General features: G+C 33.2%; 1 long non-coding RNA gene across 1 annotated transcript; it reads left to right on the forward strand.

Moving 5' to 3' along the window:
• The first annotated feature begins 533 nt into the window (after positions 1-533).
• LOC137400067 (uncharacterized) lies at positions 534-15,943 on the forward strand. Its single transcript, XR_010979210.1, has 6 exons — positions 534-612; positions 1,408-1,432; positions 3,747-3,800; positions 6,496-6,573; positions 12,607-12,683; positions 15,554-15,943. It is a non-coding gene; the product is annotated as an uncharacterized lncRNA (long non-coding RNA).
• The last annotated feature ends 2,779 nt before the right edge of the window (positions 15,944-18,722 follow it).

Below are 18,722 nucleotides of genomic sequence, written 5' to 3' on the forward strand. Positions count from 1 at the left end.
AAATTTATCATCATTAAATAGTAATATTGTCTACATTTTGCTTTTTTAGCTTGGAATGATGTCCGGTTTCTAATTTTATGCAGCACAGATCTTCAACATATTGTCTGCAGATCCTATCAGCTAATACAGCAAATGGTTAAACTGTAGGTGTGTATGATAAGTGAATATGTGTGCCAAATAGACTTGAGTAAGCAATATATTTCATAGAGTCATCACTGTAACAGAATGATCACCCACTGCCAGTTCAACTGACTGAGTAACTTTCTGTTGATGTCAATATGTAACAAAGCAATCATACATGCAAACTAATATGGCCTTTGTAATTCCTTGTAAGCTCTGAAGGCATTATTTATGAATTATGCTAGCTCTATTAACAGAAAGTTCTGTGCATTTAAATAATAGGATCAGTAACACGGCAACATGACATATAGACAGCTTTTTGAATGAAGCTCATTCTATAGGCAAATTTAACCAATCAGAATGAATGTGGGCGGAGTAACTAGAACTTAAAACGTTTAGAAAAAATTTCATTCAAACAATATTTGTGAGCAGCTAAAGGAGGAGTTATTGTCAGAGCAAAATGTCTAAAGCAGAAGTACATGTTGTATACTGGTATGTATTATACTTTGTTCTAAAGCAGAGGTACATGCTGTATATTGGTATGTATTATACTCTATTCCAAAGCATAAGTGCATGCTGTATGTTGATATGTACTCTACTCCATTCTAAAGCAGAAGTGCATGTTGTATATTGGTATGTATTATACCATATTCTAAAGCAAAGGTACACGCTATATATTGGTATGTATAATACTCTAGTCTAAAGCAGAAGTACATGTTGTATATCGGTATGTATTATACTCTACTCCAAAGCATAGGTGCATGCTGTATGTTGATATGTATTATACCCTATCCATATATATAGTCCATATCCAATATAAAGATAAGACCATAATCCATATATATATAGATATATACATATCCTATATTTATATAGCATATTGATTCACTTCAACTTACCCATTGCCTTTGGGTGACAAGATACGCTCAAATATACCTGCCCTCAACTGCAATTAGTTCACAGCAAAAAGCCAATGCACCTGTGACATTCCAATAAAATTTGACCATAAGAGCCCATAGGTAGTACACCTAGCATACATTCACCTAGCCTCTCATAACATGTCTGCTATAGCAAATATGGTTCTATTTATTTTTGACTTTAAAGGGTGTGTGGTTTATATTTGTAAAAATAAAAATAGTAACACAGTTATCAAAAGAAAGTAAAAACACATTGTTTTGGTAGTCTGTGGATCACTGAGCCCCATTGATAAATCAGTTCAAGATTTACATGTTAGTAACCATATGGTGTTACTTTACAATATTAACCTTTGTCTTTTGTTTGTTGCAGTGGTGTCTGAAACTATACCCCGCAGGTATGTTTGAAGCTTCATTAACTTCTTATTTTAGGGCTAAAGATTCCTTGAGGCTGGTTTACACTATATCACCATATTTCGGCGTTGATGCCACAATACTCCGGTGATCGTCGATAATAACGATGTTTACACTATCACAAACCTAATCGCGTTTGCATCAGTGATGCAGTGTTATCATTTTTTTTGCGAAGAAACCTTTTTGTTTTCGCATGACTGAAATCAAATACTAGTTCCACAGAAACGGTCATAAAAGGAAAAAATTACATCATGCTATCGTTAACCGTGAATTACCGTTGCCAAAATGGTTCACACTTGAAAGGCTGTCGTCGATGCTCAGCAAAATATCAGGAAAGTTTGACATCTGCAAACTTTCCTGGTGTGTCTGCATTGCTTCGTCAATGACATCAGTTTACGGTTCACATAATCGACGCTGAACGCCGAAAAAAAAACGCGGACCTACTGCAATATAGTGTGAACCAGGCTTTTAAGTTCACTTCATGTCGTATATCTCAATGGCATCATCAGAGGGTTACGGAGTCAACTAGTCTATTGAGGTAATTAATTACTAGCTGTGAAACATTTCTTGCATGAACTCCTTCGGTGTGGTTTGTTGCGGTATTTCAAATCAAGCAAAACACAAACCATGTAGCCTCATACGTGTTTATAAACTAGATCAGGTCATAAAAAAATGTATTTCTACCTCAACTATTTGCTGTGTCAGAGTTGCTGGTCAGTAATCATCAATAACAACATACCTTTTCTGATGATTCACATTAAAATGATCACTTCTATAGAAACATAAATTAAGCAGCACATGAAGGCAATGTTTATACTAACTGTGCTAACGTTACTTACTCGCCCATTACATCTCTTACATTGAAAAACATGGCATCCTATTTTAGCTTCTACCTTGTTATTACTGGTTCAAGCTAGCCCAAACTAACAACTCATCATTAGAACTTCTTAACAACATCATAATTTTAATAATATTTGTCTTAGGTGACCTTATAGCACACAAGACGATGCCGAATACAAAAAGGGTAAATTTTAAAATAAAAATACAATTGTTATAGAGTTCTAGTTCATATTGCAGAAATGCTTGCTATTTTATATTGCTGATAGAAGTATTAAAATAACATGGAAACAGTTTGGAAGATTTAGAATAAATTAATGCAAAATTATATAACGTAATATGAATATATTTACCAACTGAAAATGGAAGCTTGAAAAACTTAGAATTGACTAAAAAACAAATTATTATCGTTTGAAATATAATTATCGAGAGCAGAAACCTCCTAAAATAAATGAGAACGAGTGCTTCAACAAAAAAGATTTTGAATTTTGAGTAATAGACATTGCTACAACATTGGACAGAAAGCACCATACAAAACTGTAAGTCTTGCTATGGCCTATAGAAATAAAAGGTTTCAGCTCATTAGGTTTTGCGAGATATCATTTTTGTTTATTGGCTAGATCAGCAATTACCATGGAAAGTAATGTTTCCTTTTAATACTGTGTAGATGTATAGACGTTCATAGTGTGATAGAACTTGGGTTAAAGGAGTTATTACAAGGTTTGGAAAGTATTCATGTAAAATGCCTATAATTTTTGCTGTTATTCATTTCTTTTACCGCAATTAACTATATGCTCATCCCAATTGTTTAAAACTGCTTCGGATACAGTCTAAATATGTTTTTACTGTAAATATATCAGATTTGTAAATAAGTTATAATCATATTACGCTCATTCGCCAGTTACAAAGTTTCATAAAATCTGAGCCACTGCCAAGCCACAGAAATTCGAATATGTCACTCGCGTCAGGGAAACTTTTGTGAACATGCAAAGATGGCCCTCAAAGTGTTAAATACTATTATGTTTCATAAGAATTCTTTTTATATATCTCAAAGCTTAATTGAGTGATAAGGGTTTAAATTTTCACTTGTGGCAGAATTTAGAGTTTGAATTGGATCAATTTAAAAGGTTGCATAGCAAGATCCTCTGCTTCAATGTAGTCATTTCAATGTAGTCATGTCAATGTAGTCATGTCAGTGTAGTCATGTCAATGTAGCCATATCAATATATTCATGTCAATGTAGTCATTTCAATGTCACTAAATTTCTCAACCTTTCTCCAATAGTGGCGTTCTATTAGAGGTGACGTTTAAATAAAGTTAGCTTCAAATAGAGGTTTTACGGTATACTGGAAGCCTTTCATTTGTAGGCAGGTGATTTTATATCTTACATTTTATATTATATACCTGATTGTATTTTTACTAACTGCTCAAGCATTGACAGTATATTTTTGTGTTTGTTAGTACGAGCTCCTGAAGACTCAAATACAAGACGTCTTCGGTGATGCAGTACTTGTGGTAAGTATTGCTGGCAAGTTCTATATTAGAGCTTATCTAGGCTGCCTTTGTACATTTAAGCGGATATAACTGTCCTAAACTATTTTCCAAACCTTACAAAGGAAACAGCAAATCAAGGTCATAGCAAATCAAGGTCATAGCAAATCAAGGTCATAGCAAAGGAACTGAATTGAAAAATGACTAAAACGTTCTTGACTAGTAAATGTATGTTGGCTGAACTGATAGATATATCAAAGTAGCAAATGAAATTGCTTTTTGGCATTTTAATGGCTTGATTATTAACACTCATTGAGATAATCAGGCTTTTCTAGGCTTTAAGGCGAACTATTCCTCAAATTATTTCTCAAAGGTGCGGCTATTATTAACAGGTGGTAAGCCGAATACACCATTTTTTTTCCATAGAGGTAAATGTAATATATAGCATAGTAATTTTTATAACAAACATAAAGGATGCTTTTAGCATGGTTAGCTACAAAACATATTTATTCAATAAAGATTTTTAGATGTGGTATATGGGATTATTTAGGTTTTTTTTTCAATTTCATCTTTACAACAGCTTCACCTGGGAAAGTTCTTCACATGACAACAAGTTATGCTTTAAAGATTTGCAGACAAAAAAGATAAAAGCGTGAATAATCAAATAATTTAGGTGAACATTCTTTAAGCTCGTTTCATTGTTAAAATGTAGTGAACTTAAAGAATAAATAGGCTATGCTTATACACTGGTAGCTCAGCGCTATTTATGTGAACTTACCCTGGAAAATATTGTAGGCTGTCTTATCTTTCAACTAGTACCCTTGGCAGTCTTGTGCATGGTGACAGATCGTCATGAGTAATCAGTATGTGCGTAATTATTCCATGGTGAAATAAGGCAACCAAGTAGTGTAGAGGTTAGTACACCAGGCTGTAAAGTGGATGGTTGAAATTCAATTCCCGTGTGAGGCAACCCTTTTTTGCTAATGCTGTTGCTGTAGCTTCGAATGGAATGATACAGCTTTTATTGTAGTAAAGCTTTCTGCTACAATCTCAAATGTAAACAAAAACTCACAAAGGCAATGACTGCTTATTGTAGTAAAGTTTCATTGGCTCTTTTGTAAAGTTATTGATATTTTAACATCATGTAGTTACAAAAGATTTTCACGTTTTGGCATTTAATTGAAATTTCCCTGTATACGCAGTCATAGTATAAAATGCAAGGCCTGATCTTGCCTACAGACCAAGTATGATTAGTGGCAGCTCAAGTCTTCGAAAATTTTCATTCACATTTGTTGAAAGATCTTTTCTCAGGTTCTTTTTTCATGCAACAAAATTTAAAAAACTTCTTTAAAAAATTTTCATAGCTTTGCTCATTCTAATGTTATAAGAAAGCAAATTGTTGAATCATTAAAATGATGCCATGATTCAGGTATGATACGGCTAGCAACACAAAAAATAAAAGTGTGTGAAGAGTGAGTCTTTATACTAGTAAAAAATTACTAGTTCAGCAGCCAGCACATGACTGCATAAAATAAGTTAATCTTTTTATGTAGCTAAAGTGACATATTTAATTTTATTCTGATATTTTTATTATTATGTTTAAAATAGATTGTGATGTAAGGAGAGCTAGCTAGTATTTAGTTCTGCAATTTAGATTTTTCTGTTACTCACTCAGCTTGAGAAATGAAAGACAGAACAAAATAAGGAGTTGTTTGCTCGCCACATTTTTGCTAATAGTTTTCTTTTTATGAATGATTCAGTGAAACCAATTATATAAACACCTCCACAAGGATAGGTGACAGTTATCATATAGGCGGGTGTAATAATCGAGCTCTGTTGGGATGAACCCGAATATAGCACCAGAACAAAGAAATATGCTGAATAAAGTCCCTTGTATATTTACAAATATTATGAACAATTGTGGTTATTCTACTGATCTGTTGGTTTCATTTTGTTATCAAATGAATATAGTTGCTCAATACTGTCACTGTTATGATCAGTCAGTTGCCATTCACAAGCATTCATTAAATTAATAGTCGCCATTGTGAAATGGCCCAAATTAGGTTTCATATTTAAAGTTTGAGTATGAAAAGTACACTGCACAGCTTTGCCTGCTGTCCCATCTTATTGGCCTGGTCAAACAATGTGACAACAATGAAAGAATTTGTCATTTTGCATTAGGGGGGGGCAAAATATTAATCAGAAACTAGGAAAAAAAGGACGCTGTTCAGGTGATTTCGGGTAGATTATATTTACAAGATTATATTTACGGGTAGACTATATTACAACCCTTACCAATCTCAAAATTGCCAAAAATAGGTAATTTGAAATGTTTTATTTTCCATGAATCCATTCTTTTGGTTAGGTATTATCCCTACAATGTAAAAGTTCATGGTTTGCTGTTGTGAACTGCGGGGGGGGGGGGGGGGAGGGGGGGTCTACTGACTGAATGAGCTAATGACACGATAACAGCGAGTCGTGTTTTTCAAAACATAACAAGGCAACGCGACAGCCCCACGAGAACTGTGTTAGCCCCGAAACCCAGGCTAGCACAATCCCAACAGAGCTTGATCATTAAACCCCACCCTTATTATAGCCATCGCCTATTCTTGTGGCAGTTTATATCATTGGTGAGACATGGAAAGAGAACAAAGTTTAAATTTAAATACATAGGTTTTATCTTGTAAGATTTCTATTGTTAATCTGTTGTGTGTTTTAGACTGGGGAGCCAACACCTACAAGAACGGGGCTCTTTGAAGTTACCATTAAAGGCGGCCCGCTTGTCTATTCTAAAAAGGTTCATATTATACATAAGATAACATATAATAGTGGCTTGTTATACCAAATATTACTGACACTAGTGTTTGAGATGATTATCAGGCTTTATAATTTGCTTCTAGTAATTCAGGTTTCATATAAAATGAAATTAATAAAATGAAGTGATTGCTTCTAAAATGTAGTAAAGCAAAGATAACTCTATAGATAAGCAGTGTTATAAAACTCGACTTCTTCGGTTCACTCTGTTAGCCAGTTGATTGGCTAACAGAGTTGGCTCTGTGAGTTAACAGAGTGAACTGGCTAACACAACATTGTTCGCTATTGTGTCAACATTAGCAATATTATGTAGCTGTTGTGATAGCTTGAACTTCAGCAAATTTTATTCTTAGTTGAATTTTGTTTTTATTAAATTTATTAAAACATTAAAACAGCTACATATGCAAAGTTTCCCATTTTTAGTGGTACTAGAAATATGAAAGCAACAACTTGTGAATTTTTTACTGTACAGTCAAAAACCGATTTGCAGTCTACATATGAATTTTTTGACACCCAACATCAATTTTGAAAACTTAAAAATGTAACATAAAAATATTTGTGAATATACAAATTTGGGTAAGTTAAAGTAAATCTGGTGCATGTAAGAGTGAGTTACGTTGTATATTTGTATCATTTGTTCACTGAATCAGTACGGCGTCTAACGGTTTGATTATTAACCAAAGTAAAGCTTTGAGACCAAAAACTATTAACAACTCAGGGTAAAAGCTTTATTTTAAAACTCTTTTGGCCTTACCATGGCTGTAGTTGACATTGATTGGAAAATTTTTTTGGTTCGTACTAGAAATCCAAAGTAATCATTCAATGTTCACATATAGATTTATATTAGATCTGAATTGTAGGCTGAAGTTGTGCTCAACATTGACTTACCTAGTCTCAACTTTTGGTATAGCTCCCTTGTCATGAAAAGCACCTTATTTTTACTAAACAATCAAATCTAATCACTTATTCAGCATCAAAACTTTGGGACTGACAAGATTTGTCTTAGGGTGATGTCAGATTCCGTGCACATACCCAAAATAATCCAAAACAAATTTTCAGTGACACTGTTTTAATACGGCCTCGTTTACAGAAGTTTAAAGCTAACTTATATTTTTGCGAACATTTTGATCACCTCAAAAAGGCTAAATGATAAGATGTCATAGTGAGTCATTGTTTGAATCATATCAGTGGATCACAACTCCCAGATTGGTGAGAATCTATTGCCATTTTTGTAGCTACTAGCATTTCAGTTTAAAACAATTCATCGAACAGCTTATATCATATGTAAAGCTTGGAAGATCCACTAGCTCCAGAATAATATTTACAAGGCGAGTGTTTGGATAGCACTCAATGTAAGCGTTGTATCATGAGTAGGCGTCAACATATTTCGTTTGATGACAAGACCTTTGATACTCAAATGGAATCCGAAAGGGGTATTTTTACTTAATTTTCATGCTTTCTCAAGTAATAGATGCAAATGCATTGTAATAAGATACTAAAAACAATCAGTTAACTATTATGATAATTATTTACGCAACAAATAAAAATATGCTATAAGCTTTCCAAAATAGTAGTCATAAACCTGTGATGCCATTCGCTATGCGCTGTACAAAACATTGATGTGATTTCCCTTGCTGAGCATGAAAGTCCTAAAACAGCAGCCAGCGTGGCTTGACCTTTACAGAGTTGCAATCGGTGTAAAGGAGTGGTCATACAAACACCGAAGAAAAGCATTCAATGATGTAAGCTAGGGTTGAAAAACATAGAGAAAGTAACTGCAATATAATAGCTCACAGCGGAATGGCTTCAGCCATGACCAGATAGGTTCATCAAGCTGTAACAAAAGCTTACATTTGATTGAACAACATTATATTAGCGAATCCAATATTTACTTTATTTATTTCAACGAAAAGTAGCAAATAACATGATAAATATATAGTCATTCATGACCAGCATGCTTAAAACAGGTAAAAACAAACCATATTAATGGAATCGTGTGATAACAGCACAAGAAACAGCCGGAATAGTATTAAATTCCAGAAGTTATTTTAGACTTGTTTTGATTTGTGTGGCCACTTATTACAAACTTAGGTTGTTTTAGGCAAGAATTCAGCATCTCTGAAATTTTATTTCAGTTCCTTTGCGGCTGCGAGTTTAGCATAAATTATTTCTCCTTTTAAGATGGCTGTCTATAGCTTAGGATTAGTAATTTCCAGAAGATACCTACACTCTTTTGTTGCATTATGTAATAGGTAAAAATAGAATAGATTTACACCATCAGATAAACACTTCACTTCTATGTTATGCAATAGTTGGAGACAGTGAATTACCACCAGTTTGCCTTCCGGTTTACCTAGATCATATTGCAATAATAGCAGTTTCATGGTTTTAATAGTGCTTTCTCATTGTGCTTTCTGAAAGCTTGTTGCTTATTGGTATCCATAGCTTTTTTGTTGTTCCCAGCTGGCACGATTAACGCAGCTAACAAAGTTTCTGTCAATAAACTGAATATTTAAACTTTATAAACAACATATCAGTTTTGGCCAAAGCGTCTTTCTCGTGCAATTAAAGTTCAACTTATGAAAAGCTACTGCTAAGGCATGGTCTTGTTTTTTTTTTACAGATATCTTAGCTAAGGCTTTTTTCATACAAGGAAGAACCTTCACCAAAACCTAGAACAAAAGCCTCTTAGAGCAAAACCTTGCAATGAAATTGGTTTGAATCAGTATGGTGAACTTGAATCAGCATGTTAACCCTTTGAACTCTGGCTGTCCTTGTCAATGTGTGTTAGTACCCCTTCGCAATATGTGCAACGATATGAGGTTTTGAAACTTTTATTAAATATATCTAAATATGCTTATAATCTAATAATATTGGGTAAAACACGGGTAAAAATGTCTAGCAACAAACAGCAAATTTTACCAATTGTAAAACAAATTTACTTCACAGTTCTTTGGACTAAAACCATAAAATTTGTACAATTTTAAAAACTTCTAACGATCTTTACAGTAGAATCATATCCTTTGAGCACACATTTATTTATCACCATTTTATTATTTAAAATAATATGCAACAGTTATAATTAGTATCATAAAATTCTTCATCTGCATCACAATCATTTATGACATAGCTACCAACAAACAAGTCGAAACCTTTTTTTTCGAAATATTGTCCTAGTAAAATTGGTAGTATAACGAAGGAATTGGACAGAGATATTTGAAATCAGTTAAAAATGGAAGTTAAATATCTTGTCTGATGCGCTTTGCAAAAATTAATTTGATTGATTTACGCTGTTACTTAGAAACAGAGTCATATGGATGACGGTATTCTGACCGTCGGGGTCTCTGAGCCTACGCAATACCAGAATACTTGCTGTCAAGGTTTAAAGGGTTAAGGTATCTTGACAATCAAGCAATGTGGGTTTCACAAAATCATAAGGGGAGAAAATCAGTATAATTGGGTAGTGATGGCTTCTGTTGCCTCTTATTGGATAAAGCAAGGTCTATGCTATTGGTCAATTGTTTGTAGGAAAGTAACTATAATCAGCATCCTATAAAATATAGTTGATATTAGCATTGACTGAGTTGGTGAATCCAACAAAATAGCCAGAAAAATTTCAAAGAGATATAACTGCCCAGACAAAGCTAGCATTTTTTCTCTTAAGCGTTGTTATATTTTAAAGTCAAATTAACAAAACTTACAAAGCTGTTAATTGCAGCATTAATTTGTATTATGTTTTATTTGTATTATTTTTTATTTTACATTCATTAGTTTTAGTTTGTAATATTAAGACAGACCTAATCTAACTTGAATGTTTTAAAACTTTGAGGCATCTTCTGAAGACATTTCTACTTTTTATTCTGCGGTACAAGCCAATCTTATACAACATTGTACCTACCTTTTGCATTAGTATTACAAAGCCACATGTCAAGGATCAATACCTCTAATAAAACTAGCAAAATAACATAAATTTAATAATAATAGAAATAATGTTTGTTGATCGATTTACATGCTGCTAACAAACTAGGATACAAACGGAATTCCAAACATATTACATGAGTTCTTTGTTTTTATATTTACATTGAAAATATTCTGCTTAAAACAAAGATAAAAAAAAATTTAAGTCAAAAACCAAAGCAGACAAGAGGAAAACGAATGACTTAGGATTTCTAACCATTTCACATATCAGTGCTTTCCACAGTCCTGTGCAGCCTTCAAGTGAGTTAACACTGCACAATGCAAAAGGCCTTTCCTTTAAGAAGATAACTAAGGTTCAAAGCATAAAATTATTAATTCATCTCTGAAGATGTTGCACAAATACAAAAGACTAGCTTTAGTGATCAACTGCAGCGCTGCGCATGTATGAAGCTTGGTTCACTATAAAAGCTTGTTGAGATAGGATTAAGCATTGAGTCAAGATGTGCGAGGCAGTTTTCGCAACTTACAAAAACAGCAACAAGAAATTCGTCAAACAATACTAATATATAATGTTCAATATTTGTACAAATGTTATGATGTCATAATATGGTTTTTAACTAGCTAATCAGCGAATAAGTTTGGCATGTTTCTTATAAGCTTGATGGGTGAGGTAAGAGAAGAAAACTTCAACATGGACAAGCAGGCCAAATTTTGTCACTTTTTTTGTCACATCTTGTTTTAAACCTGTGGATTGCATGAAATCCTTTTTGCTAAAGAAAAGTTCACTTTCTATGTTTTGCAGATTACGTAATTTAACCACAATAGTAATACTTTTGCTAATCAAATTCGAAATGGATTATTGAAAATAGTTTTCAACCTCTGACTTCATTGGTTAACACATAAACAATCTGAGTATTATTAAAAATAGTTATCAATTTTAAAAAATTGAGAACTGTTCTTCGACATTGGCTTTTGCATCTGAATTTCAGTCATATTAAATGTGTGTATTTATCAACATCAATCTTGCTTATATCTTATTGACCAGTTCTGTAATTTGTACAGCGAGACTTGAATCGTACCAACTTGAGACTTGAATTTACGTTTTGGGTCAAAGAAACTTGTTTTGTGCAAAGAAGTATTTGAGCTCAAATTACCATAAAATTTAACTGCGAGCGTTTCATGTTGTATCATTAATTTGTGTTTATCAATGTTCCGAGTTGCTCCAACTGTAGCTCCTTGGAACTTATAAATTGGAACTTATAAATGATCATCAGTACAGCCCTGCAATTATTTTTCAGTTAGCATAATTATACAACCTTTACTAGTGAACTTACCCTCATTTGGATTGCTCTATTTGTGTTTCTCTCTAAAAAATTCCCTTTTCGTACAAAATTCCACAAATCATAGGCTATTAAAATGCATACTCATCTTAAGCGCTGAGCTGCATGAGAGCCTAAACTATTTCTAAGAGCGCCACTACATCAACAATTTAAGTTTGTCATTTTTTGAGGTGCAGCCCAGATTTCTTTCAAATGTCTTTAATGTGTACCAATTAGTATTCTGTAAGGGGTGTCTTCCTTAGAAACCAATAAAACCTAAATTTGCCTATAGAATAGAATATTCTATATATTATATATATAGCAGATATATAATAGAATAGAACTCTTAGATAGAGACCAGTTCCGGTATCAGCTAACTTGGCAAAGACATAAACTTGCTGAGATTAAGCTTTATCAGATTATAGTTTTTGTCAACTATTATCATAATTTCTTTAATAAATAAACATGATATATTTCAGGCATTACATATTAAAATCATGTTAACTGTAGTTTTATATTGCTTAGTTCAGTTAGTTAACAATTTCCTGTTTGGGAACTTCTAGACAAACTGGCCAACAGTGACTATATCTGAGGTAACTCCAAAGGTTACATAGGTTTCATTTATAACGGTTGTCAGATATCGTGTGGTCTTATATTACTTGGTTGCAGCCCGCTTTCTATACTCTAGAATTAAAAGTTAACCTTTCTCCTTTCTTCATTTTAACAAATGCAAGTGGGCTTTCTTTGCAGAATTTCCACCTGTTATTTGTATTTTTCAGGCTACCGGCAATTTTCCATCAAGCCCTGATGCCATCATCAAAGCGATTGAGGCCCACATAAGTGGTTAATCTATTTGGTTAGTAACTCTAGACATTTTCTTTTTGGCTTGTTTTACCTATCGACTAAGTCAACAGTTTTGAAGTACAGAATATGCTTGGTATAATAATTTAACTTTTTAATATTTCAAGTGTCTGTTGTATTTGCCTGAGACAATTTCTATACGTTTAGAATCGAAGTTTCATGTAAACGCCTTAGTTATATATCTGTACATGCGCATAGCATGCTCTTTCATTTGACCATTTGACAGATTTTAATTGCTGTTATCCCAACTTAATGGCTTATTAGTGCAGGGGCGGATCTACTGTGGTGCACATGGTGCAAATTCACCACCATAAATATGGCAAAAATTTTATCTCAACTTAATGGCTTATTAGTTGAAAGCTTTTGCCAAAATAATTGCCATACCAAAGATGTGTTTCTTCTGTCTTCATGTATATTAAGCGAACTGTAATCGGTAAAGAGCTCTTCTGAGTGATAACAATAGTAAATCTAATGCGTCCGTTTATGTTGTAAATAAAATTTTTATATTTAAATATTGCTCGAACTCTTTGTTTTCAAATTTTCAAATTTCGTTAGATGTAAAAGTAATGCTATGTAATAGCTGTTTTCCGTAAAGTTTAACAGAAGTTATTTAAACTAACAATGCTGCAGTTCAATAGAATTACTATTTCTATACTAATCAAGGTAGCTAATCGTTGCTACAGTCGTCTTTCATCAATATGTCACTATTTTTAATGCTGGAACAAAGCATATATCTCTAAAATTATTCAAAACATATTGTTATGCAAAATCTATATAACACTATTGTTCTGACAGTATTGTTATGAAAACTCTTTTAAGTTTATTAATCATTTTGTTAAATTTATCAAATAAATTATGTATTATGTAAATTATGTAGCCAATTAAAAATTTATCAATTTATTCTTATAGATTTATTCTTATAGTGCACTGGCAAGGGTTCTTCTGTCCGACTCGCTAGTCAGTGAGCCGGCTCACAGGATGCCAATGTGTTGCCAGGAGTGACCTGACTCACAGCTCACTCCTGGCAACACAGCCTGCTGTGGTTCAATTTGATCCAGAGCGTGTTTCCATGTCTGTGCTGTCTTTCAGACGCTCGGGTTCAAGCACTTTTAGATCCTGGTAGTAATTTCGAAGAGCTACCAAAATAATAAGTTCTATAAGAATCTATAAGAATAAATTTAAAATAAGAAATAGTTTAATTCGTATCAGAATAAATATTTAAAAGTTGTGTGGTGTGAAAGACACATTCAAAGCATTATGTTTTTTATGCAGACCAACCAAAGCAGACTTTAGCACTTTTGAAACTTGTTCACTTAGATAAACTCTAATTATTCCTTAGTATTTTTGTGCCAACTCTTTCCGTATTGGTACTAATGATAGCACCAGCTGGCAAGTTGCTAACTAACAAATATCGTATGGAGTTATATAGGAAAAATGTAACAATCCTCAATTTGTCTTAGTAAACAATTAATTTTATATATATATATATATTTCATAATAAAGTTTTAGGGTGGCTTGTGCTTTTATTTTCCAGGTTCAAACCCATCAAACACTTTAACCTTTTTTTGTTGATATTAAAATTAAAAGATTTTTGCAAATTGGAAGTTTCCTTTATCTTGTGACTAGTTGAATACCCGGCATTGCTCGGGTAATAAATAAGTCTTTGCACAGAAAAGTTATTTTTATTTAACATATACAATATTTACCATTCTAACTTTTAAAGTTACTGTTGCAGCAAAAGCTGCTATTGAATGTTTTGATGGATGATACTGGTACAAACATATAGCAGTGAAGTGCACAAGGTTGCTTAGGAAAAACCATAAATAGGTGTGGAACAACACATCTAAAATTGAAATGGCAAATTTGAAATTACAAATTAAAAAAAGTAGTGAGCTTTAAATTAGCTTTTCAAAAGCTTTCAAAAGAAAACAGACACAAACGGTAATATTAATTGATAATAAAAAGTACCTATTTAGCTTATATTCAGCATGTAACCCGCAGTCACATTAACGGTAGATAAAATCTTTGAGAGCTATAAGAATGGTTTAGCCTTGTGGTTACACGCACTAGTTTGTAGACACACATTTTGAATGTCATGAGTTCAAATCCACTACCATGTAATTTTTTCATTGCTAGATTTTAATTGCTATAACTGGATGCAGGGAAGACAAACCAGCGAACAAATGACAAACAAACATTGAGATTTATACGTATACTAGCTGTGTCACCCGGCGTTGCCCGTGTAATAGAAGAGTCTTTGGACAGAAAAGTGATTTGAATTTAACATATAACAACATTTGCCATTATAACTTTCAAAGTACGTATCGTGAGAGAAGTTTTGAAATAGTTAAAATAGAAAAAAGTAGTTGAAATAAATTAAGAGAAAAATAAAAACAACTTTAAAGGTTTTAAAACTTTGTCAAGCAACTGTACTTTCCAAGCTAGTAGCCTGGTATATTGCCAATGGAAAACTCCACTAAGCTAGTTAATAAGGTTAGGCTTCCAATGACGGTAAGCCATGACTTTGAGTCTGTATTGTTGTCCAGCTCAGCTGTTCTAATAATAGCTATAGCCGGATTTCCAACAGACGGATTTCCAACAGACGGAATTTGAGAAATATATATAGATAGAAGATAGAAGATAGATAGATTGTTTAATAAGATTCTTCCTAAAGAGATCACTGATAGGCTCTGCATTTCACTGATTGTAACATAACTTTCTCCACGACTTCCTTTGTTGTACATTTCTATAGTTGTTAATAAGAAATGATAATTGTAGGTATAACATGGTAACAACACCAACACTCTTTATGTATAATTGCTGAATTTACATTTTCATAGTTTTTATTCTGTTTCACATTTGTAGGCAACTGACCAGATGTCTGGCTGTGAGGAGTTACTCTCAAACCTGTCGCTGATGATGAAGAAGCACCAACCCTGCATGTCAGTCGTGCTCTCTTCTGATAAAAGACCAGTTTCTTTGTAATTCATCAACACCCTTTCTTTTGGTCACTTAAATATATTCTAACAGTCATTTTTAGTTTTTATGGTGCACTGTATTTTAACTATAATACAAAAACGAACATTTTCACAGCATCCCAAAAAGGGTACACGGATGTGTCAATGTTTCAGTATGCAGGGAGCTTGCTATGACACTTGCAATGCACTTTCTATTTATCCGCAGTACTAGCGCTGCCTTTACAATTCTGACTGTATATTGGCTGTTGTCATTATGCAATAAAGACTACTTTCAATATTTTGTTATTTTTCTTAGTTGTGAATGGAAGAGATAGATAGAAGTTTATCTTTAGCAATGCTGGTGCACTTAGAAAATGCTCTAACTTGATGAGCCTTGCAGCATCATTGGTATCAGAAACATCGCCAGAAGCATGCGCCAAACATCGGCCTAGGTAGCCACTCCTTTGATTCTATTCAATGTTCTTCAGTAAATTCCATTTAGAATATTTAATAAATAGGAATAAAATTTTATAAAGGTAAATTATATCTTTTGTATAAACTCTCTATCAAATCCTGACAAGCCTCACCATCTTAAATAACATAGCATGAACTTGCTATAATTTGGGTTACACTGCTAGTACTTCAACCCACATTAAATGGAATGACCACTGACATTAAAAGTTGGATGTATTTATTCAAAGACTTGAGCAGTGTGATACCGTTGAATACGTTACATTCTTAGCTAATTTTTCAACCAATAAGACATTTAATTGGCAAAGCATATCAGGCTGGATTGACCAATACTAGTGAGGTTTACCTCACACAGGTTTAGTCAATGAGATATACTATTAATAAGTTTCTATAGAGCGATACTGTATAGCGGCATCTGTGTACACCAGCCCCAAATCGCTAGGACAGACTAACAGATAGGTTATATCTCCATAGGATGTGATAGTAGAGTGATGGTTGTGTGACGCCTTACGTAAAGGTATGTACTTTTCTGCCTTTTATTGTGTAATATTCTGCAAATGCTCAACCAGCTAGGCAAGAAACCTTTCGATTTCGGTGTTTGTCCATACAGCTTTCTCTTTCAACATTTTAAGTTTCAAGTCTAAACAAATACGTTAGAGCAGTTCAACAGTAAAACTGTTTGCATATGGAGCAGCCAAAAAGCTCTATTTGGACAAGCACACAAGTGTGACACCTTTGGTTGCTAAGGTCGTTTCCATGGCACAAAGATGATTCATCGCACAGGTGTTTCACTTTCCAACAGCGACACTGAATCACGACAGAACTAGAGCGACACCGTTGCTTCTACGGTGGCATTGTAGCATCATATGGGGGTGTGTCGCTCAGCTATTCCTGTATGGAAGTTTAGTATAAATGAACCAACAACACAGTAACAATGAATGGCTTTAAAACCTGCAGATGGTTCACTAGAGCTTCATGATATGGTGATTTACTTGTTTATTGGCAATTTTTAGGGTCAAGGATTTGAAAACCGTCACTATTTAATGCGATGTTGGCCATGGTATACAGGTAAACAATATAATCGTTTATTGGAAATTTATCTCACACTTGACAATATTCTAAGTAAGCTACACTGGAACTATACAGTGCTCGGGCCTTCTAGTATTATAACAAGTTCTATCGCCTGCCATGCACGCGGCATTTATGAAATAAATTTTTCTAGCTATCATGAACATCAAAGAGTATATTTTTAAATTGAAATATATAAAAAATATTTATGAACATTAACAAAAATTTTACATAATAATCTGGTAATAAGAACCGTCTGGTGATTTACGGAAATCGTGAAACTTTATTGCTATATATTGTCTCATTGATAGCATATGAAGGACAAAATTTGCTGAGAACTTTGAAACACTCTTTTTGCAACGAGAAAAGAATTATAATAATAGTAATAATAGAGAACACAATAAAAACAAGCAATCGGAGGTAGCCTTAGCTTTACTACTTCTGAACTCAGTCAGTTTCTGGTTGCCGATAGAAAAAGTGGTTCACCTGGCTTGCTCCAAGCCAAAATGGGTGACATCTGTCTGTTGACATCACCTATAGGGAAGAACCTCAAATAACAACTGTCAATATGCACAAGTGTACAAACCGCATCAACACAAATATTTATGCTGTTCACGATAGTCATAGTTATAGGTTTATTTTTTCTAGACAACCTATATATCTGTATACCTATATTGTATCAAGAATAATTTCAGGTCATTTCTTAATTGCATATCAGCAGTATAAAGAGTATATTGACAAATCACCCATATATTCATCACCATTAATAAAACATTTCAAGAAAACTCGAGATAACACATTTTTGAAGGTTATCCAAAATTATACCAACTAGTACCCAGGCATTCCGGTGAGCCATGACAGATTGTCTAGTGGTATAACTAGCTTCATAATTATTTAAAGATTTTGTGTAGCGGTAGGTTATCACAGGATATCATCCATTTTAGCCATTACTTGCTAATAGTTTCACATTTACATTTAAACACCTTTACAGTTTCATTTTTTTGTCTTAATTTATTCCAACAAAACACTTTTTTTCATGATACGAAATTTAAAAACTACAGTTGTTTGGAAAAGTTTGAAAACCTTTACACTTGTTTTCTGTTTCATCTAAATTCATTTGAACTGCACAAAAAACACTTTTCCCATGATATGAACTTTAAAAATTAGAATGGTAAATTTTGCATATGTAAAATAAAAATAAATTTTTTTTCCAAAGACTTTTTTATTACCCGGGCAACGCCGGGCATTCACTTAGTTATTTGTTAAATATAAGAGAGAGGAATAACTGATAATCATAACCTTACCATATATAGTACAGTAAAATAGTTCTGTAACTATGTTTGTCTTAAAACTTGAAATCAATCCCGAATCAGAAAGTTGTTGGGTTTGAAGGAAAGATGTATAAACTAATACACAAAGCAAGCACTGTAATGAACTTTCGTAAAACACTTGTGTAACGAACTCAATATTCGTCTGCTGAGAAAAGCTATTTGTACATATTAATATACTATATCTATATTAGAATAACTATTAAATTA

This window comes from Watersipora subatra, chromosome 7 (assembly GCF_963576615.1).
Source record: "Watersipora subatra chromosome 7, tzWatSuba1.1, whole genome shotgun sequence".
Classification (NCBI taxonomy): domain Eukaryota; kingdom Metazoa; phylum Bryozoa; class Gymnolaemata; order Cheilostomatida; family Watersiporidae; genus Watersipora; species Watersipora subatra.